Source organism: Phascolarctos cinereus, unplaced genomic scaffold (genome assembly GCF_003287225.1).
Source record: "Phascolarctos cinereus isolate Bilbo 61053 unplaced genomic scaffold, phaCin_HiC Scaffold_7;HRSCAF=346, whole genome shotgun sequence".
In the NCBI taxonomy this organism is placed as follows: Eukaryota; Metazoa; Chordata; class Mammalia; order Diprotodontia; family Phascolarctidae; genus Phascolarctos; species Phascolarctos cinereus.
Window position 1 is genome coordinate 12776022 of NW_027556180.1, and position 22522 is coordinate 12798543.

General features: G+C 41.0%; 1 pseudogene; it reads right to left on the reverse strand.

Annotated features, from left to right (window-relative positions):
• The window catches only part of LOC110210211 (N-lysine methyltransferase SETD6-like), an 84647-nt pseudogene that overhangs the window by 31803 nt on the left and 30322 nt on the right, over nucleotides 1-22522 (reverse strand).

The window sequence follows — 22522 nt, forward strand, 5'->3', positions numbered from 1 at the left end:
CTCTCTCTCTCTCTCTCTCTCTCTCTCTCTCTCTCTCTGTCTCTCTCTCTCTCTCTCTCTCTCTGTCTCTCTCTCTCATCTATTTGCCTTCCGCCTATTCTATCATCTGTATATCCATATATCAATGTATCCTCTGCTTGATCTCTCTATTTGTACATCTATCTATCTATACATACTGAAGGATACACTCTGTCTATCCAACTGCATGTCATGTCCATATAGAGAGGTCTCTATATTGTCCCATGATCTCACTTGTTTGGGGCTTCCCCACAACCCTGCTCTTCCTGACCTGTGTCTGCACCTCTTGTTTATGCCCTCCCATAAGATCTGTACCCTTCTATTTTCCTGCCATGCCCAGAGCACCCATGGGGCACTCAGACTCTGTATCTGTCATCCTTCCCCACTACCACATGACCAGACCACTCTTTCTTCCTATCACACATTTCCTTGATGACATCTTTGTTTTCTTGTTCTTCCTCAATGGTTCTCTGCATGTTGTAGTCAGTTTGAACCCATCGTGAACTTCTCCAATGGCCCCTGTGTAATAGACACCATTGATTCTTCAGAGAACATTAGATTCCATGACTAAATGCCATCTAGTAATGCTGGTAGAGTGGCGCTATTAAAAGGTGGATTCTTGTTTCCGTGGGAGGTCTAAGGTCATCCAAGGAGATTTTCTATTTCCCATAGACAATCCCACCTCCTCACCTCCAGGCCCAACTCACTTTCCATCCGTGCTGGCTCTCTCATGTACATACTGAGGGACAGTCTTTACAGGCTGTCTGTCCAACTGCATGTCATAATTTAGACACAAGACATTCTCCATTTCCGTGGTCTTTCCTATATGGATGGTTAGGCCAAATTCTCCTAAGTGGTTATGGCTTACATCCAGGCATTCCTTCAGGGTTCTCATATAACCACAAACAGGAGCATCTGGAAGACCTCACTGTCCACAAAGGGTGGAGGGGCCCCCTCTTCTCCTTGGATTCTGTGCTCAGCCTTCTCTGCTGGAGCAGAAAACACTGCAGTGGGCAAGTATCTCTTTGCTCTATGCCTTGTCTCATGTTTTGGATCAGAGGGTCACTGAACAGGATTATTTCTTGTAAGTTTTTCAAGGAAGATTGGATGCCATCGACTTGTGGGTCAGAGGCACCTTGCTGGAAGGGAACCAGTGAAACAGATTTAGCTCCACTCAGTCAAATGTATTTTCATAATAAAAAAAAATAATCAGCACAAGAGGATTTTGTATTCTTCTACATCTTTCAGCCAATTGCAAAATGGTAACAATAGAGTCCATTTGAAAAGGTCATGACCTTTTGTGTGTCATGGACCATTCTGTCACATTGGTGAAGCCTATGGACCCCTTCTCAGAAAAATATTTTCAAATTAATAAAATAGGATTATAAAGAAAGCCACTTACATTGAAATACAGTTATCTAAAGATATTTTTTAAAAAATTAATAGACCCTTGGTTAACATTCCTGAGAATGTTGCTTTAGAAACTCTGATTGTTCCTTATTAACATATACTTACTGAGTATGCTTTCAGTTCATTTATGGATAACCCAAAGATTCCTATAAGTGAGAGACCAGGCATATAGGTCACTAGCTAATGTTTCCTGAGTCTTGTATCTTGGTATCATAAGCTCTGAGACTTTTTCTATTCCTTTGGTATCATCCTCTTCTTTGGACATCTTGTGCAATGATAGCTCAGATCTCTCACAATTATGTTCCCTCCAGCATTGATCTCCTATCTCTTTCTCTATTTCCATCTCTATGTCTCTGTCTCTCTCTCTATACATACATATATACCATGCACATCTACCTATCAATCTCTAGCTATATCTAGATACATACACACTCGGTCCGATACAGCTGTTTTTTCTGTCTTCATAATCTTTACAGTGTGAGAAGAAAAATGGAAGAAAAATAATAAATGTTATAACTTTTCACCATCAAGGAGAAGAGAAGGTGCTATCGTAGTCGCAGATGCACTTACGGGGACAGTAGAAGGGAGTGTGTATGGGTGTATGTGTGTATATATGTGTGTGTGTATGTGTGTGTGTGTGTATATGTATATATATGTATGTATATATGTATGTTTATGTACTTGCATACATATGTACACATATGTATATCACATGCTTGAGGTAGATACCTCCTCTAACTCACCAATGTGTTTGAGACCCCTTGGATACTCCTCAGCTGGCTTAGCCCATCTGCCAAACGGTTTCCCGGGGTCAGACTGCTGCGCATTCCACAGCTTCTTGGAGCCACAGGTGAGAGCTGGGTGGAACAGGTGGACTCCAAAGGTGGAGAGCAGCCCTTGCACCAGAGGTACTAGTCTTCCCCACACCCCAAAATATCCCCTTTTTATATATATATACATATATATATATACATCTGTGTAATATACATATAAATGCAGGTAGTATATATATGTATGCAAGTAATTCAGTGTATTTTAACCTGTGTCTGTGTAGATGAGCAGGTGTGTTTGAATTTCCCTTCAAAGAGATTTCATTTTGGGGTGCAAACTATGTTTTAAAGATGCCCTATATCTGGGGACAAACACCTGCTGCGTCTTCTCAAATAGAATGTAAGTTTGTTGAGGGCAGGGCTCTGTATGGAGCCTCAGGATGCCCTGTATGATGCCTTGGGTAGAGTACATCCTCATAAATCATCCATTGATTGTTTGGTGGTAACTCTTCTCAAAGGGCTTGTATTTTTTTTTTTTTAGGAAATTTTATTAGCCAGTGATTTTCAAAGAACAACAAATTAATAAATTATGCTTCTGCTGGGATTTGTCCTCTGATTATAATTTTTAAAATGTGTAACTTATGACATGTCATCTCACGTACATAACGATAGTGTCATAGCTTAGCAAAGTAATAAATTGTGGATGTGTTTATGCTTTTGTTCTAGATTCTAATGGCTTTTTATAAATATTATTTTGATGTGTTAAACCCCTCATAAAGCCAGAAATTGACATTTAAACAAAGCAGATGCAAAAGACATTTCACCAAATGCTTCAAAATAAATAGAAAAAAATTTAAAATTGGATTATTTTGCTGCTTCTCTTCTTAGGTTAATACATCTACTAATTACTAATAGTATTGCTTCTTACCTCTGTGAAAAAAAAATCAGGAGAATAATGCCCCTCTCAACAATTGGGGATGGAAAAATCCTGCCTTCCGGGAGTGAACCTTTTTACTTTGACTTTCAGTTCTAAATTTATAAGATTCAGTCAGTACAAAAAAGAATTCTGGAACTTATATAATGCTTAATAAATCACTATGATAAATACAGAAACCTATTTTTTTTACAAATGAAAATGTAACCAAAAGAAATGAGAATTTAGGTTATGTAACTGTGAAAGCATATTCTAGAAAGTTACCAATTTGCCTTGTATATTCTAAATTGGATCTGGCTTAGCATAACCACAAAGAAGCAACTCCAACATTTAAAATTCTATCTCCATTTAAGAAATAGTATTTCATTTTTATTAAGTCAAAAAACAAACATTAATTAAGCAGTTGGGTGGCAGGAGAGTTGGTGGTGAACTTGGGGTCCAGAAGTCCTGAGTTAAAATGCTACCTTAGACAGTGAATTAGCTATGTGACCCCTGGTAGGTCCCTTAACCTGTGTCTACCTCAGTTTCCTCATCTGTAAAATGGGAATCTAATAGAACCTATCTCACAGAGTTGTAGTGAGGTTCAAATAAGAAAACATGTCAAGTGCTTTGCAAACCTTAAAGCGTTGTATGAGATGATTGCCGTTATTATGGTTATATGGACGGTCCTTCCTCATCTCCACTTCCTGGCTTCCTTCAAGTCTCAGATAAAATGCCACCTTCTTTGATGGTCTCCTCTTAACTTCAGAGCTTTTCCTCTGTTGAGCAACTCCAATTTACCGTTAACAGCTTGTTTGAACATAATTGTTTGCATGTTGTCTCCCCATTAGACTGTAAGTTCCTTGAGGGCAGGGGCTGTCATTGGCCTTTCTTTGTACCTCTAGAGCTTAGCACAGTGCCTAGCTCATAATGGACATTTAACAAATGACTTATTGACTATTGCTAATAATAAGCATGTACTTTATGCCAAGTATGGTACTGAGGAAATATGAATAGAAAGACAAAGAAAGAAGGTAGAAGGGGGCATTTGAGGTTAGCCTTGAAGGAACTTGGGGACTGTAAAAGGTAGAGGTGAAGGGAGAGGACCTTCCAGGCATGGCTTATAGACTGTGGAAGGGCACACAGGCGGGAGATTGCTAAGAACAGCAAGAAAGTCACTTGGGCTGTGCTGAAGAATGTGTGAGGTTTCATCAAGGAAGGAACATGGTGCCAGCTTCCTCAAGGCTGTCACTGGAGTTGGTGCTTACTCAGATCCTTCCTAGATGGGAAGGCATCAAACGTGTTGGGTGCTGGCATGTAGCCTGCAATGGAACAGCCTTATTAAGTGAGAAGTAGCTCCTGGCTAGCATGGTGACATCTAATGAAGAACATTTTTGGCCATGGAACCTCACAAAAAGTGTCTATAGGACTGGGGGGCACGTGTGTGTGTGTGTGTTTGTGTGTGTGTATGTGTGTGTGTGTGTGTGTGTGTGTGTGTGTGTGTGTAGGACACTGGACACACCAGCATTTGACGTTTTGAAATGAATATGTGCATGGTATTACATAAAGAAATTCCTCTTAATAGTCAGGAGATTCCCAAAAGGTTTCAGATTCTAATGTCCCTACCTCTAGAACTAGAAGGATCTTGGCACACCCTTGAATGTCTGCAGGGAGCTGGTTCCCCAGATGTTCATGGGTGGAGACCTCCTCCATCCCCCTTTCTCATTGGATTCCATCATATAATCCATTGCTTTTATTGTTCAGTCAGTCATGTCCGACTCTTTGTGACCCTGAGGACCATATCACACCAGACCCTTCTAACCTCCACCACCTTTTGAAGTCTGTCCAAGCCCATGTTCATTGTTTTCATGATACTATCCATTCATCTCATCCTCTGCCATGCTCTTCTCTTTTTTTCCTTCAATCTTTCCCAACATCAGGGTCTTTTCCAATAAGTCCTGTTTTCTCATTATGTAGCCAAAGTATTTAAGCTTCAGCTTCAATATTTGACCTTCAAGTGAACAGCCTGAATTAATTTCATTAAGTATTGACTGATTTATTGTCCTTATCATCCAAGGGACTCTCAAAAGTTGCCTCCAGCACCACAATTCAAAAGTGTCCATTCTGTGTTGCTCAGCTTTGCTGATAGTCCAACTCTCACAGCCATGCATTGCTACTAGAAAAACCGGAACTTTAACTATATGAATCTTTACTGGAAAGGTGATGTTTCTGCTTTTTGGTGCGATGTCCAGATTTGCCATAGCTTTCCTTTCAAAGACCAAGTGTCTCTTAATTTCATGGCTACAACCATCGTCTGCAGTGATCTTTGAACCCACGAACGTAAAATCTCACACTTCTTCCATTTCTTCTTCCTCTATTTGTGAGGAACGAGGGGACCAGTTGCCCAGATCTTAGTTGTTTTTTTTTTTTATGTTAAGCTCCAAACCAGCTTTTACAGTCTCTTCTTTTACCCTCATCAAGAAGCTTCTTAATTCTTCACTTTTTGCCATCAGAGTGGTATTGTCTGCCTCTCTGTGATTGTTGGTATTTCTCTGGGCAACCTAAATTCTGGCTTCTGATTCACCCAACCTGGCATTTTGTATAAGGTATTCTGCATAAAAAATGAACCAACAAGGTGATTATACAGTTGTTTCACACTCCTTTCCCAATCTTAAACCAAAGCCCTTCAATTTAAATGAATGAATGATGCATTTATTAAGCACTTACTATGTTCCAAGCCCTGTGCTAAGTGCTGGGTATACTATTACAAAAGCAAGACAGTCGCTGCTTTTAAGGAGCTCACGTTCCAATGGATGAGAGAACATCTAAGGAAAGTTTCAGCAGAAAGTCATATGGAAAATTCTGATGGTCCTTGAGGTGTGTTGGCAAAGTAGATGTTAATACCTCTTCTAGAATGCCATTTCCTCTGATAAAATCATCTCAATTTCTGATGTGGAACCATTTGATAGCACCAAGGACTTTGGTGGCAAAACCTTTTATCCCCTCTACTGGAGCAAGCCCCAGGCTGCATCTCCACAGGAGTTACTTCCCCAAATGACATCTGAGGAAACTGAGCTGGAGGAATTGCTGTCCCAAAGGTCCTTGAGTTCAGGGTTCTGGGATGTCTGGGTCAGGGTCTGAGGGGAGACAATGGCCATGGTGATGGTGGTCATGGTTTGCATTGCCTGGTCCATGCTCCCTCCTGTCTCTTCTTCTGAGGGACTGTTGCCTCTGCAGGCTGGTTGGCCTATTGTGAGTGTCTTTGATGTGAAGGGCTGGCCCCTTGCTTATAGGAGTTGCTTCCCTAGATGAAGGGAATTTGACTAACATTTTTCCTTAAGGTATGGAGGTCTTATTTAGTGAACGTGGGCAAGGAACTCATCTTCAAGTTGACCAAGTATTTGACAATTTTCATTTCAATGACCCATTTCTAGCTCAATCTTTTTATTTCTGTTTTTTCCCCCAGGATTAGCAGAAAAGTCTCTAGAGCAAAATGTCTCATTTGCATCATTGCAAATGAAACTGTGCAGATGATATGGTAATGGGGAGTTTGGGGACGATTGGCTGGAAGAATATTGAAGCAGAGCAACATCCTATTTCTGAGACTTAGTTATCAAGTGAGCCTCTGCAGGAATTTGTAAAATGATAACATCTTCTTTCCTATAAAAACTGACAAATCTCAGAGAACAGGGTTCCTGGTTTTTAGGAAGGAAGGATGGAAATAAACATTTATTCCTATGCTAGGGCTTACAGGGGGCACAGATCTAGAATATAAATCAGCGTACATTCTGCAGTGCTGGTGGGATAAGCACAGATGATGTTAGACATTGTGATTTGGGGAGGGTGAAAGCACAAATAACTCTGTGTTGTTCAGCTATTTCAGTTGTGACCAACTCTTTGTGACCCAGTTTGGGGTTTTCTTGGCAAAGATATTGGAGTGGTTTGCCATTTCCTTCTCTTGCTCATTTTACAGATGAGTAAACTGAGGCAATCAGGGTTAAGTGACTTGCCCAGGGTCATATAGCTAATAAGTGTCTGAGGTCACTTTTGAACTCAGGTCTTCCTGACTCCAGCTTGGCACTCTATGCACTGCACCATCCAGCTGCCCTACAAACAACTAAAGTGATCAGGAAAAGCTCCTGCAGGAAATAGTGTAGGAGGAGAGCCTTGAAGGAAGCCTGGGTTTCTAAAAGGAATAAAGAGGCATCCCATTACAGGCATGGGGAAACAGACTGAGCAAAGGCTTGGTAGTGGGAAATGAATGGAATGCCAAGTTTGCTACTTTGGCTAGAATTTTGAGTACTTGAATTCAACTTAACTTAATTGAACAGATTATTCTAACTTTGTTTCCATTTGAATTTACTTATCATTGTACCTGTTTGCTGTCTCCTTCCTATAGAAGGTAAGCTGCTTGCAGGCAAGGACTCTTTCCTTTATGTCTGGGTATCTCTAGAAGGGTACTTGGCATGCAGTGGGCAGCTGCTTAATGCATTTTTGTTGAACTGGATCACATTGATTAAGTGTCTATTATGTGCAAACCACTGGTCTAGCCCCTGGGGAGCCAACAGAGAAAAAACAAAACAGCCTTGGTCCTCAAGAGCCTACTTTGTTTTGCTTTTTTTTTTTAATCAATCAATATTCATTTATCATGTGCTAGATATTAGGAATACAAAGATAAAAAATACAACAATCCTTGCCCTCAAGGAGCATTCTGGTGGAGAGAGACAAGATGTACATATATATATATACATATATATATACATATATATATATGTATATATATACATATATATACATATATATACATATATATACATATATATACACACACACATATATATATACATATAATAAATATACATGCATAAATATGCATGTATACATACACACATATGGAACAAAGACAAAATAAATGCAGTCAGTCAATAAGCATTAATCACTGCTTTGTGCCAAAGAGTCCCTACCCTCAAAGAGCTCATAACATAATGAGAGACGACAAAAAAAAAGTGTGTAAAATCAAGCTATATGCAGGATAAACAGGAAATAATTACAAGGGAAGCATTAGAATTAAGAGTTGAGACAGGCTTCCAGTAGAAGATGGGACTTAAAGGAAGACATGGATACCAGTAGATAAGGAGGGATGAAGAGGGAGAGCATTCCAGGTATGGGGCACAGTCAGAAAAAATGCCTAGAGCTACAGTCAAAGCTAACTTAGACATAATACTTCAGGGTTTGTAAAACCCTTTACATATCATTTGATACAAGGTAATTGAGTGAAAAGCAGGGGTTCAATTACAGTACCATTGAAAATCTTAAGGAGTCGCTTTCAGTTGGATGAGAATCATCTATGAAATGAGCATAATTGTACACCCACAGAATTCTTCTGTAGACAAATCGAATTAACGTATGTATAGGTGCTTAACATACTGTGAAATGCCGGATAGATGAAAGGTAGCTTGGTGCCTGGCAATAGTAAGTACCTAATATATGTTTATTGAAATATTATTATATGTTTATTATTTGTACATTTTTATTGACTGATATCTGCATAACAGGAATCTGTTTTTTATATTCTTTTTTTAAATTTTATTAATTTATTTTGATTTATCAACAATCACTTCCATATTCTTTTGAGTTGAACATTTTTCTCCCTCTTCCTCCCCCCACCCTCCCCAAGATGGCACACAATCTGATACAGGCTTTACATTTATATTCCTATTAAACATATTTTAACATTAGTGAAGTTGTAAGTAAAAATTAAAACCAGTAGGAGGAACCATCAGAAAGATGAAACAAAACTCAACAGAAGGTAAAAATAAGTGATAGCGATTCAACTTCCATCATTCTTTCTTTGGATGTGGACAGCATTTTCTATCCGAGGCCTCTGGAGATGTCTTAGATCTCAAGAGCCTACTTTGAGGGTATACTATAAATACAAGTAAATGCCAGGCTAGAGAAATAATCAAAATTAACCATAGAGAGACAGACAGAGATATATAGAAAAGAGAGAAAGAGAGAGAGAGATGGAAAGAGACAGGGAGGCAGAGAGACAGAGAGAGAGAGGGAGAGAGAGAGAGAGAGAGAGAGAGAGAGAGAGAGAGAGAGAGAGAGAGAGAGAGAGAGAGAGAGAGAGAGAGAGAGAGAGAGAGAGATTAGGAGTCAGAGTATTCAATGTTTAGGAAGTCACTAGTGCAAAGAAACCAGGGTGGGAAATAGAATCTGTGTGAACAAGGAACAACATGAAGGGGTTAATATGAAGTAAGATTGGAAAAGTAAGTGGGAGTTGGGGTGCAGGGGGCATTATGTGAGAATCCACCTGGGAAGATTCTCCAGAGCCAGATTATAAAGGATGTCATTGCCAGACTGAGGAGTCTGTCCAGTCTTCTTCCCGAGAAGACAAGAGCTGTCTGGTCTACTAAAACTAGCCTGTGCTGAAGGAATTAGGCCTGACATTTGACAGTAAAAATATTAACAAGTTTTATTTTATCATCAGTATTACCAGGTAACAAAGGTGTTGCATAGATATATTATATACATAATGTGTATTATATATATATCCTACATTAAAATAATTTTAAGCCAAATCTAAATGTGCATACTAACCAGACGTCTTTTCAACTTGACCACACAAATGACTTCTTTCAGGGCCAAGCAGCTATCAGAAGACAGGTGACAGGGGGGATCTCACAGTGGCATGGAAGGCAGCAATATATTAATTAAAATCCTTCAATATATGGAGGAAAATGGAAGTGTCGGAGAGAATCATATGCCTAACAGTAAAATACAAAGTGTCATTTGTCCAGCCTAGAAAGACTAAACCTTCCTCCCATTTGCACAAAGAAAGATATGCAAAGTCTTTGGATTTTGTCCATTCCCTTTATTTTACAGATAGATAGTGTGTGTTTTTTTTTAAATCATGTAAAGTACTTTAATTTTTCAATTTTTTTTCTTTCTGATTCAATCAGTTAATAAACATTTGTTAAGCTCCTGCCATCCTTGGTCTAGCTTGAGGTCTTGGGAGGGGGCACAGGACTCCTTACAGAGCTTAAAAGGTCGCATCGGGTGGCTCCCAGTTTTCTTAGACGAGTTCCTGGGAAGGAAATAGTGAGTACTTGGGCTTCTGTCATGGGTTTGGTGCAATCTCTGATTGGAGGAGAGAGGGAGGAGGAGGAGGAGGAGGGGAAGAAGTAGCAAGAGGAAGAGGAGGAAGAGGAGGAGGATGTGGTTCCAAATCACTGGTTTTCAATTTCTCTTGAAAAATGAAACTGGAAAGGACGTGCAACCTAGTGCCATAGCATTATATTTGGTCCCCGAGTAAAGCTGTTCAGGGAGGACCTTTACCCTTTGTTAATTAGAAAAATAAAGAGGTTCTGATGTTTTTAATAAGGCTTAGAAAGACTTACTTCACAAGTTCATAGATTTAGAGCTGACAGGACTTCTGAGGCCATTGAATCCAATCAAACTCTGGAGAGCCTAACAATGTGTCATCTCTTATGTGGCACAATAAATCCTCACGGGTTGGCAAAACATTACAATAAAAATAAACAGTGGCAAGATTAAACAAGATCCCCTTTCCGTAACATCACCGTGAGGGCTCGCAGTGGGGAGGGCCCCTGTGGTCTAATCACTCAAGGATGCTTGGGTAGGCACTATTATTTCTAAGACCTATCTTTTCTTCCTGCGGTGATGTCTGAGAATTAATGATTCTTCTTTACGTTGCTCAGGGTAAAAAAAAAAAAAGAGTTCATGAAAAAGATGCGTTGTTTCTCACCCTCCACCTCAGACCCACTCTGATACCTCATTGTGGAGTGGGAGTGATCTGCTGGTATTATTTTTGAAAGCCCAGGAGTACAAGCTACCCTGGAAAGGCTTCAATGGACCATATATAAGGCAGTCATCTGAGGAGCAGCACGTCCTAGAGTCTTTTTCTTCTTCCTTTTTTTTCCCTTTTGATTCATGCGTAAATTAAATTTAAGTGAGGCAGAGTTGCAAGAAGTTGTCAGCCTCACTGTCTCTTATTGGAGGTTTAGGCACCAAGCAATGAATTTTTAAAATTTAATTGTTGGAGGCAATCAGGGTTAAGTGACTTGCCCAGGGTCACACAGCTAGTAAGTGTCTGAGGCCAAATTTGAACTCAAGTCTTCCTGACTCCAAGCTTAATACTCTATCCACTGGGCCATCTAGCACTCTCAAACAATGAATTTGTTGGTCCTTTGCTTCTTGTGAACATCACCTACCAAGACTGAGTTGGAATTTGGACCAGTAAGAGGAAATCCAAGCCATGGATCAAGCAACCAAGAAGCATTTATTAAGTGCATGTTGTATGCAAGGTGTTGTACTAGGTGCTGAAGATTCAAAGACTAATACAAGGCACTTCCCTTCCTCAGGGGCTTACCTTCTATTGGGAAGACAGATCCATATGTAATTATATTCAGAATACATTCGGAACACTCTCTCTGGGACCACACGTCCAACTTGCACTACACAGGCAGGTTAGGGTCTCAGAGGGGAGAACAGTATTGCTTCTCTCACTGTCCTTGGTGTTTGTCCTTCATTCTCAAAGAGGACCATGCCATTGGGAAGGTGATATCATGACTTCCAAGTGAATTGGATTTAAGTGATGGGAGGGCTGTGCAAAGTCACCAGCTTCAATCTCTCTTCTGCAGCCATCTGGGACCAGTGGTGAGATATAGATGAGGACAACTGGAGATGGCCTTGGATGCAGTGGGAGACCTTGCCTTTTACTAAAATGAAATGAAAGAAAAACAGCTTTCTATTCAGTTAAGAACTATGGGAACTGTAGCTAATATAAGTATGAATTTTTGCGTCTCTAAGGTATTAGTGAATAGCAGTTTGCCCTGGGTGCGTAACGACAGCGTATCAGTGTTCATTTTTTCCTTTTTCCTTTGAAGCATTTCTAGAGTGCTTGCCTTATTTGTGACATGAATCCAAGACAACTTGTCTGAGATTACTCTGATCTATAGGTCCATAAGATCAGGTTTGCCTGGTGGCCTGTAAGTCTCGAGTATTCAACTCTAGTCTTACAGATATATTCTATCTCCTATCATCCAAGCCTGGGGTGCCTATCCTCCTCACCTCCACTTCCTAAAATCCCTCGCTTGCTCAGTGTCCTAGGGGAAATCTTGAAGAGGCGTGACTTTTGCTACCATCACTCAAAAGCCCCCACCCAATGTGCTCCTCTACGTCAATCAGCCAGTTGATAGCAATTAGCTTTAGAGGTGGACATTTAACTAAGAAGGTTTATAGCAAGGAAAGAAGCTCTCCCCTAGTGTACACAAATCTACACACACATACTTAGCACAAAAGCTCAAACTTAGCACAAAGGTTTAGAGACCACAGTAGAGTAAAGTAGAACCTCACAACTCCTCACCCTGGGAGTATTTTTCTCCTTTCATGGAGTCCCCACTTGCTTTTCCTCAGGCACAATGCTCACTTTCCCAATACCATGTTTGTCTGCCCCCTGCCTTCTACTGAGCTGCCTCCTCTATTCACTCACAGGGCGGGGGAAAGGGAGCGAGCATTGATGAAGAGCCTATTTGTCTCTTCTCCTCAAATACTCTTCCTTCTCCCTTCTGCTTCTAGTTCCCTTCACGACTCAGATCAAATCCCATGTTCTCCCAGAGGCTTTCCCCAATTCCCCCTCCTACCTCAATGCTAATGCCTCTACCGGGATTGTTTTTACTTACAGTGCTTGTATCTTGAATGAATGCAGTCGTGTTCACGTTGTCTCTTCCATTAGTGTATGAGACCCTTGAAGCCAGGGACAATTTTTGCTTTTCTTTGCATCCGCAGGGCTTAGTCCAGTGTCTGGCACACGGCAGAGACTCATAATTCCTTGCTGATTAATTGATCAATGACAACATGCACAAGACATACATTGTCAACTCATGCGGCTCCATCTCACTACAATGCTAGAGCATACGAGGGGAGGAGTGTGAGATAAAGGCAGACATAAATGCATACTGATGGACTTATCGGAGATACTGTACACAGCACTGAAGGTCGTGCTAAGGTGTTTCAGCTTTACTCATTAGGCAGTGGAGCAAAGAGCTTAATGTTATAAGGATGCAGTATACATATATAATATATATATATATATATACATATATATATATATATATATACATATATATATATATATAAAATACCCAATACATATTTGTAGAAATATATCTAGTTGTTATAATATCATATATAGAAATTATATATAATTATATCTAGGAAACAAATACTAGATTAGATAGATAGATTGATTATTGGAGATATTGTACACAGCATTGAATGTCATATTAAGGTGTTTCAGGTTTACTCATTAGACAGTGTAGCAAAGGGCCTAACATTGTAGGGATGCACTATACACACACACACACACACACACACACACACACACACACACACATATCCATGTATATATACATACATATTTGTAGAAATATATCTAGTTGTTATATTGTTAATTACATATAATATCATATACAAGAATTATATAAAATTACATCTAGGAAACAAATACTAGATTAGATGGATAGATAGATAGAAAGATAGATAGATAGATAGATAGATAGATAGATAGATAGATAGATAGATAGATAATAGTGATACATTAAAAGATTAATCTGGTGAGTGTAGAATAGTTTGAAGGAAACAAGACTGACTCAATGATGCCAATTAGGAAGCCAGAGCAAGAGGTCATGGGGGCCTGTGCTAGGGTGGTGATAACCAAAATGATAAGAAGGGGAAAAACATCATGAACCAGTAGAAAGAACACTCACTGTATCTGGAGTTAGAGGTCCTGGGTTCGAGTTCGAGTTCTGCCACATCCTATCTGTGTGATCTTATTTCAGTCCCTCAACCTCAGTTTCATCATTTGTAAAACGATAGCATGAAACTGGATGATTTCCAAATTCCCTCCCAACTCTAAATCCAGCCTGACTTACAATGGCTAGCGTTGGGGGTGGGGGAGGCCAAGGGAGAAAAGGGCGATACGTTGAACAGAAATTGGGAAAGGAATTTATCTTTAAATAAGAGATAAACTTGAGATTCTAGAAGTAAACCCAGGCAGAGAGATTCAGCAGGCCGTGTGACTGCCCAGAAGATTGGTCCAGGTGATGATATTCATTTGGCCAATATCAGAATGGGGATGATTGTTGATGAGTAGATAGTGAAGGCGATGGATTGCCAAACCACTGAGAAGAAAAGTAGAATGTGGTCAGGGCCTTAAGGAGGGTCAAAGAAGAAAAACAAAGCAAGAAGGAGAGACGTAGGAGAATCACTCAAAGCAGGAGAGCAAAGAGTATCCAACTGGGCAGGTACATGCATTCCTCTATGCATTACCCCATCGACAGCATCCCATGCTCCTCAGAGGTCAAGGAGGATGAAGACTGAGGAGGCGCCACTTGCTGCAGTTAAAAGGTAGTCACTTGTGGCGTTTGAGAGAGCTTTCATTCCAGTGGAATCCAGATTTCAAGGCAATGAGGAAAGATTGCACAGAGAAGGAGTACAGGCAGCAAATACAGGTGACTTTCAAGGAACTTAGCAGTGAAAGAAGCAAGAGATGTTGCCTCTGCTCCTGGCTTGTTTTCACAGCTGTTTTCATGGATGAATGGCTCTTCGGTGACGGGTTGCTATGCTGCCACTTGGGTCACGGAGTCACAAGGCACACGCGGCCTCTGATGGCAGCCTGCTACTTCGTCCCACTTGGATTTAAAACCATCGTTCTCCATGCCGGGCATATAAGCAAATATGACATTTTATTATCAGAATAGCTAAATGTAAGTAAACCTTAAACATGTAAAACTGATAATACTTAAAAGTTTTTTAAGCAAACAAGATTTTTTAGATATCTAGGTGTATCTTTTCTTCTTGGTTCTTAACTGTATCAACAACAGAAACCACTCTTTTCCAACTCATCATGGGTTTTAACTTGGTGCCCAAAGGCCCCTCCAGACACATGTAGGTGGCTGCCCATATTTCCTGTTTCCAAGCCCCCAAACAGCTTCTATCTCACTTGCCAGCAGGCTTCCACTGAGAGGATCCCCTTCCTATCTGTTCCCTGTCCCGGTTAAGATCTTGCATCTTTTTCCTGCTCTCCTTCCTTGTGTATTTTATCTTCTCTGACACTACAAGGCAGAAACAGGAAGGGAAGGAGGGAAGGAAAGACAGAGGATGTCCAGATGCTTTAACATCTCCACGCCCATCTTTAAATTATTTATCATGACACAAGAGGTATTTCTATCTCATTTTTCTTTTAAGGTGATAATTGCTACATCCGTTCTATCTGTCCAATAACGTATTTTGTGTCCTATAACACATTACTGATTTAATTAACTAGGATGATATGATCTCATGTCAATATTGGGTAGAAAGAGATTAATATTGCTCTGCACTCTTGACTTTGTTTTGTCTTTTTTTTTTTTTGGTATAAGAGTTGCTGCTCGCTGACTCTCCCTCTGTCCTGGCCTTCTGAGGTTACAGAATCTTCCATTTAAGATGTCATTAAGCTTCCATAGGCCTGGCTAGAAGTTACGGGGAATGAGACTGCTGTTATCCATGCAGCGCCCGGCTTCTCTCATAGCATCCAAGAGCCTGATATTCATCAAGCTACATTCCATTCTTCTCTTTCCTTTTACCTCTAGGATAAAATACAGACTCTTCTGTTTGACATTTCTAGCCCTTCCGAATCTGGTTCCAGCATACCTCCCCAGGCTTAGGTCCTATTACTCCCTGACACATACTCTGCATTCCAACTATACTAGACTACTGGCCCGTTTCTCCTTATAATCCATCCTATCTCCCAACTTGGTAACAGTGCATCCTCACTGCTTGTATACCATTCCTCTTTGTCTCACTCTCCTCCAATTCTTAGTGTACAGAAAAGTTCAGTTAAAGCGTCATCTGCTGTGGGCAGCCTCTTCTGATCCTCTCTGTGGTTAGGGGCCTCCTCCAGAGGTGATTTGCTGGGACTCTTCGCTTTCAGTGACGTTGTCCCTGAGACACTGGAAGACCACAGTCTGGCTGTACTCAGGCAGAGAATCTGAGCTCTCTCACATTTCTTGGGCCATTGACTTTGAAGGAGCTTTGCTCTTGGAGAAAGAATCCAATCGAGAAGCCACGCATGGATGAGAAAGTGTGGCTGTGCCCAGATCCATGCTTTTCCTGTCAAGCCCACCATGGGATGAGTGCTTTGGCCTTGTCGCCACCCAAAGCAAGAGATGGAAGAAGCGGGAGCAGAAGAAAGGCTCTTGCTGGAGCAAGGAAACAGGGAAACAGAAAGCTGACTGGCACCAACAGCTGCAGCAGAGAGTAGAGGAAGAGTGTGGCCTTGGGCTCTTTTCTCCCTCCTTTGCTTCCCTGGTGGGATGTCCTCAGAACCTGCCAGCAAAGCAAGAGGATTCCTTCTTCTTCTCTTGACTGAGAGGGAGGAAGGGTGGATAGGCAAGAGAGAATAGGCCTAGCCCTTGCTACACCCCATATTCTAGTCTCCTATACCTTGTTATGACTCTCTGCGTTTTGTGATATTTGATACTGCTATTAAAGTACATGACTATTGGCACTGATTTGAGTCCAAGGCTATAAATATATAGCTTGAGATTGAGAGAGAGGAACCTGACCCAAAAGGAGAAAATGGTTTTTCCTAGTCAGGCTGGAAAGGGGAAAAGGAGAGAGACAGAGGAGACAGAGACAGAGGTTCTGTAATATTTTACAATTTTGCAGAATACCACAGATTGCTTTTGGACCCAGAAAGAAATTTAATTAGGAAATGACTCAAGAAGCAGAAGCATGAGAGAGATTAGTGTGGTTGTACCCATTGTCCTCTTTGGTATGTACCACTTTTATTTATCCTTGTCTGGCACGAGACAATACCCTACATCTACATGTCCATATGTATGCTTTGTATATTTATTTTGTATGTGTATTGAGACTATTCCCCACATGTAGCATCGGAGTGTCCGTGTGTGCCCTAGCTTCTTCTCCCCTACAGAGACTTTAATTTTTGCTGGGAGGGGGAGTAGGAGGTTGAGGCCAGAAGCTTGGCTCTTCTGCTCTCCCCAGAGAGAAGGGGTACTAGCGTAGGGTTACATCTATCTGCTCCCTTAAATAGTTTGTCTAAGGAACATAGTTTTCAGGTTCAAGTTAAATTTCTGGCCACTGTTCATTAAAGGTAAAAGGAAGACCAAGCTTTATATCCAAGGCTTGATTCTCTTCCTACCAAATACCAGTTGCACAATGAACAGACATAGTAAGTAGTGAGGAAACCCATTTATCCAAGTTGACAGAAAAATAGAAATCAGAGAAGTCTACACTGGAGAGTCTTTACAAGATAATATAGAGTGAAGGAGTTCTATCACTGGGGGCCAGATAACTCAACTCATTCCAAAGAAGGAGAGAGTCCCAGATCTCACCCAAAGGGGAAATTCCATGAAGTCTCTAGTGTAGCAGGCTGGGGTCAGCTTCTCTCCAGAATCTTACTCTCCCTTCAGCAACCTAAAGCGAGGTTGACATGAGCCATCTTTCTTGAATCTGGAAGCCAGAATCCCCTGAGGAAACTCTAGAACTTGAAGAGACTTTCACACAGGGACAAGGCATTGGTCTCCTCCAATGAGAAGAGAGGCCCATGCCAATGGATTTGGGGACTCTGTGTGTTCATATGTATATATATATGCATATATATATGTGTGTGTGTGTGTGTGTGTGTGTGTGTATATATGTATATGTATATATGTGTATATATGTATATGTATATATATGTATGTATATGTATATATAAATGTGTGTGTATGTATATATACATATATATACACACACACACACTTATATATGTATATGTATATATGTGTATATATGTATATGTATATATGTGTATGTATATGTATATATAAATGTGTGTGTATGTATATATACATATATATACACACACACACACACTATATATATATATATATATTATTGGTCCCAATAGAATAGAATCTCCTTGAGGGCAGGAACTATTTCGTTTTTTTCTGTCTCTTTAATACCTAGTGCAGTTTCTATGCTAGGTATTAGTAAATTTTTAGCGAATGTATAATAAAGATTTTTGAATAAATGAATGATGCTAATAGACATTAATGTACCTCCTCAAATGCCATTCAGTAAGTGCCTTGGGTAAACCACCTTAGCTGTTCTTTGCCACTATATATATATATATATATATATATGTATGTATATATAAATATATAAAAATTATTATATAGCATATTATACATTATAATATAATTAATGATATATAATAATATAACATAGGAATATATTATATATATTATTATAGAGATGATTATATATATATATATATACATACACACATATATATGTTAACAAGAGTTGGTCCCCTATCCCAATCTCTGGGCAAAAGTAGAACCATAGCTAAAAATTCCCTCCTACTTTCAGAAGAGCTTCCTCGGCAGTAACATTAAGGTTTGTGGAGGAATTGTGCCCCAGGACAGTTCCATCAGTATCTCTAAATTTAGTTATCCTCAGGCAAAAACTCTATTCACTCCACTCTAGTCCTGGCTCTGGGTAAAGCTGTACATAAGCACTGTTCATCCTTGGGTTTGTGCCTAGTTTCTGTTTCCCTTTATCTCTGAGCAGCTGCCATCATTCTTCCTCATTACCATCTTTTTCCTCTATTCAAAACTAATTCCCATATAACTAGTCATCAGTTCTTAGAATGTAGCCAAATAGCTTTGCTAGCCAAAGATTAGGGAAGTAAAGAACGTGCACATAGCTTTCCCTAAGCTGCCAGACCCAGTATCAGACTCTGTGTCCTTGGATCTGAGCCCCTCCTCAGCTCCCATCTTGTCAGTCATCAGCCACTTTAATGCCATCAAAGTAAGAATGAAAGATGTCATCTTCAGACTCCTCGCACCAGGGAGGTAGGGTCCCAAGAAGGTCAGTGACTCATTGCCGGAAGAAGGAAAGGTACTGGCTCCTGAGGACAAGAAAGGGTCTCCAGACTATGGCTCTAGACCGGTGTATGGAAATAGCAACAGAAATACTGACTGTACCTGGAAGTGCAAACTGTGAATGAGAGGTCTCACTAGGATGGGAAAGAAGTCATCCAGTGAGGGGCATGAGGACCTAGGACAGGTTGAAATGGTCTTTAGGGTATGAGTGGAAGAGGCAAAGTGGGAAGAGAGAGAGAGAGAGAGAGAGAGAGAGAGAGAGAGAGAGAGAGAGAGACAGACAGACAGACAGAGAGACAGAGAGAGACAAAGACAGAGACAGAGAGAGAGAGAGAAACAGAGAAACAGAAAGAGAGCCAGAGAGAAACAGGAGAGACAGAGAGAAAGAGAAACAAAGGGTAGAGGGTGGAAGAGAGAGGGAGAGGAGAAAAGAGAAGGAGGCGGAGGAGAGAGGAGAGAGATGGAGGGGAGAAAGAAAGAAGGGGAGAGAGAGGAGGGGAGAGGATGACAGGAGAGGAAAAGAGAGGGAGGGACAGGGAGAGAGAAAGAAAAGAATGAAGGGAGAGAGAGATAGAAGAAAGGTGAATTGGAACAATACTAAGAAAGGCAGGGAGGCAGCCCATCTTAGGGTTTCATGGCCCTCTTTCCAAGGCCCTTAGGGTGAAGTGGAGGGGGTTGGGGCACACTTTCCCCAGTCACAGATAATGAGTGGAGATGAGGTATCCTGGGAACAACTGAACTGGTGGATCGAAGAAGAATGTCCTTGCCTAAGTCATGTCCTACATCTCCTAGCTGGGAGCTGGAAGAACAAATTCTGAAGGGCTGGGTAGGAATGGTGTAGTCTGAGCAATCCACAGCCAGAAGCCAAGAGCAGGTCAGGGGGAAGTGAGAGTCAAGAGGGATGAGGCCTCAGCTGCCGAGTACTGAGGCCTTGGACGAATCACAACTGTGGAGACCTATCCTCTCCCTGGTCCTCAAGTACTATGCCCCTCTCTTTCCTCCCTCCCACCTCTTGGCCACTGAACATCCCCCAGGAGTGCATTGTAGTAAGTTATCCTTGAAAGGCCTGTGAATATGCCATTTTCAGGAAACCAAGAGAAGTGTTTTTGTGGGTGGAGTGAAGAGAACCCTGGGACCTCATCTTCCTCCCCCCTACACACCCTCAGGGACAAAGGCATCACTAGAAACTGAGGGGAGGGGGCAAAGAGCACAAAATGCACCTTGGAGGAGGTGCTGGTGGTCTGGGGCAGAGATCTGTAGAGGCCTGGCCAGAGGCAAAAGAAAAAGGAGAGGAGCGGTCTCTTGCTCCTTGGTAATTTCCTATTTTATCCAATTAGCCTTGCTAACTGCTGAGATCAGTTATTTCCACCACAATGAAGGACTGGAAGATGCCAGTGCCCCGAAGCAAATCCCAAGTTTCCAGCCCTAGTCCCAGCTCTTCAAAGGAGTCTTGGTATTAATAAAGACAGACAAATAAGGGAAAATAGTACTGGGGGGTGATAAGAGCTGAGTAGATGGTGCCCAGGTTAAAGCCTTGCAAGCTAGCATGAGGATGAGACAAGGTGCTGTGAGAAGTTGGCAGCGCTCCCCTCTCCCTGGGCTCAGAGCTGACAACAGCCCCCACCCCACAGTTAACCAATAGGCTTTGTTTCCCCTAAGAGCCATAGCAACCCCCTTCTCTTAGAAACTGCTTTGGAAAGTTTAAAGTGATGCTAGACCTTCCAACAGCAATAGTAAATCAAACTGAAAATCAAGATATGTATACATACTATTTTTTAAATGTTAAGGGCTGATTTGTTGGTATGAGGACTATGTAGTCATAGAAACAGTACAGTAGAGGCATTTGATAAGCCACTGTTTATTGAAAGAGCATTCCAACACCCTGAACGCTCTTGTTATTAAGACCAGAGCGAGAGAGGCAGCCCACCTCATAAACAAATGGATTGTCTTTGGGTGGTGAGACCTTGAAAGCTCTCTGCACCGAGTTGCTCAGTCTCAGACTTTACAATGACATCATAAGCCAGTCATTGTTGGAAGGTGATAAATGGTTATGATTGAGGTCCAGGTGGAAACCAATAGAGGTCATTGGCATATATGCCAGTATTAATAATCTCAACGAGAAATGAAGATTTGCCAAGTTTCTGGGCTCCAGTTAATGGTATACTGCCCCTTATAGCATTTCATGCCTGTCATGTGTAATTTTGTAAAGTTAATAAGCACCTGAATTTCTCCCTTCTTCTTTCCCTCCTTTTGGGCAGCTGGGAGAACATCAACTATTCCTCTCTCCCTCCATGCCCTGCTCTGTTGATTCCCAAAAGACAGAGAAACTGATGCCTCAGCTTGAAACAAGAGATTCTTTTAGCCAAACGCTCTTTCCTTTCTGCCCTGGATTGGGCAACAGCTGTGACTGAATCAGGACCACTGCAGGGTATAATGGATTCAGTGCTAGACTCAGAGGCAGGAAGACAAGGGTTTAAATCCTGCCCTAGATACATCTTCGATATCTGATCCTAGGCAAGTAAATATATCTTTTTGGGCCTCAGTTTCCTCATCTGTAAAAAGAAGGGATTAGACTGGGGGACTTCTGAGTCCTCTTAGATCCATGATCTATGAACTGGATCCCCTTCCACTTTTGGAGTTGCCTTCAATCTTAAGGTCCTTTCTCTTTCTTTTCCTCATTGGGTAAGGAAAGGCAGGGGCAGAGGAGCACTGAAGTAGTTTACTGAACTCAATGACTATGGAATCTGCTTTATTCGGCCAACAGGAAAAAGCCAGAAATCCCTGGTTATGGTGGGTGGCATGATAGGAACCATTGGGTCTCCTTGTTTTATTCCTCCTGAAATAATTTTAGCTCCCATTTCTTCAGTACTCTCCAGTTCACAAAACTCTTATAGGTAGATATGTTGTGCAAGCTCCATAATGCCCATTTTATAGACAAAGAAAGTGAGGCAGAGAAATACTGTGATTTGCCCTGGGTCATACAGTTAATGTCAGAGCTCAGGTCTTCTGAATCCAACCTCCATTGCTGTCTTCACTACATCAAGGGTTCTTCATCCGGGGGCCACAAACTTAAAACAAATATTTTGCCAAGCACATTTCAATAAAATTGGCTTCTTATGTATTTTTATGCATTTAAAAACTTTTTGAGAACAGGTCCATAGGCTTCTCCAGACTTCCAAAGGGTTCCATGATGCCAAAAAGGTGGAGAAATGTCTACATTAGGTAAAACATAGCCATCATTTCCCAAATTGCCTCAGTGTTATCAGGGATTATCTTCTCCAGGGACACAGACTCTACAATTATTAGACAGTAATGATTATACTCACCTTTCCCAACTACTGAGTCTCTATCACTGGTATTCAGATGCAAATTCTATTGATATGGAATTGTGAATATGGCCCAAAATATGATGACTGAGTCTTTTTAAGTTTTTATTGATCTTTGTTTTTATA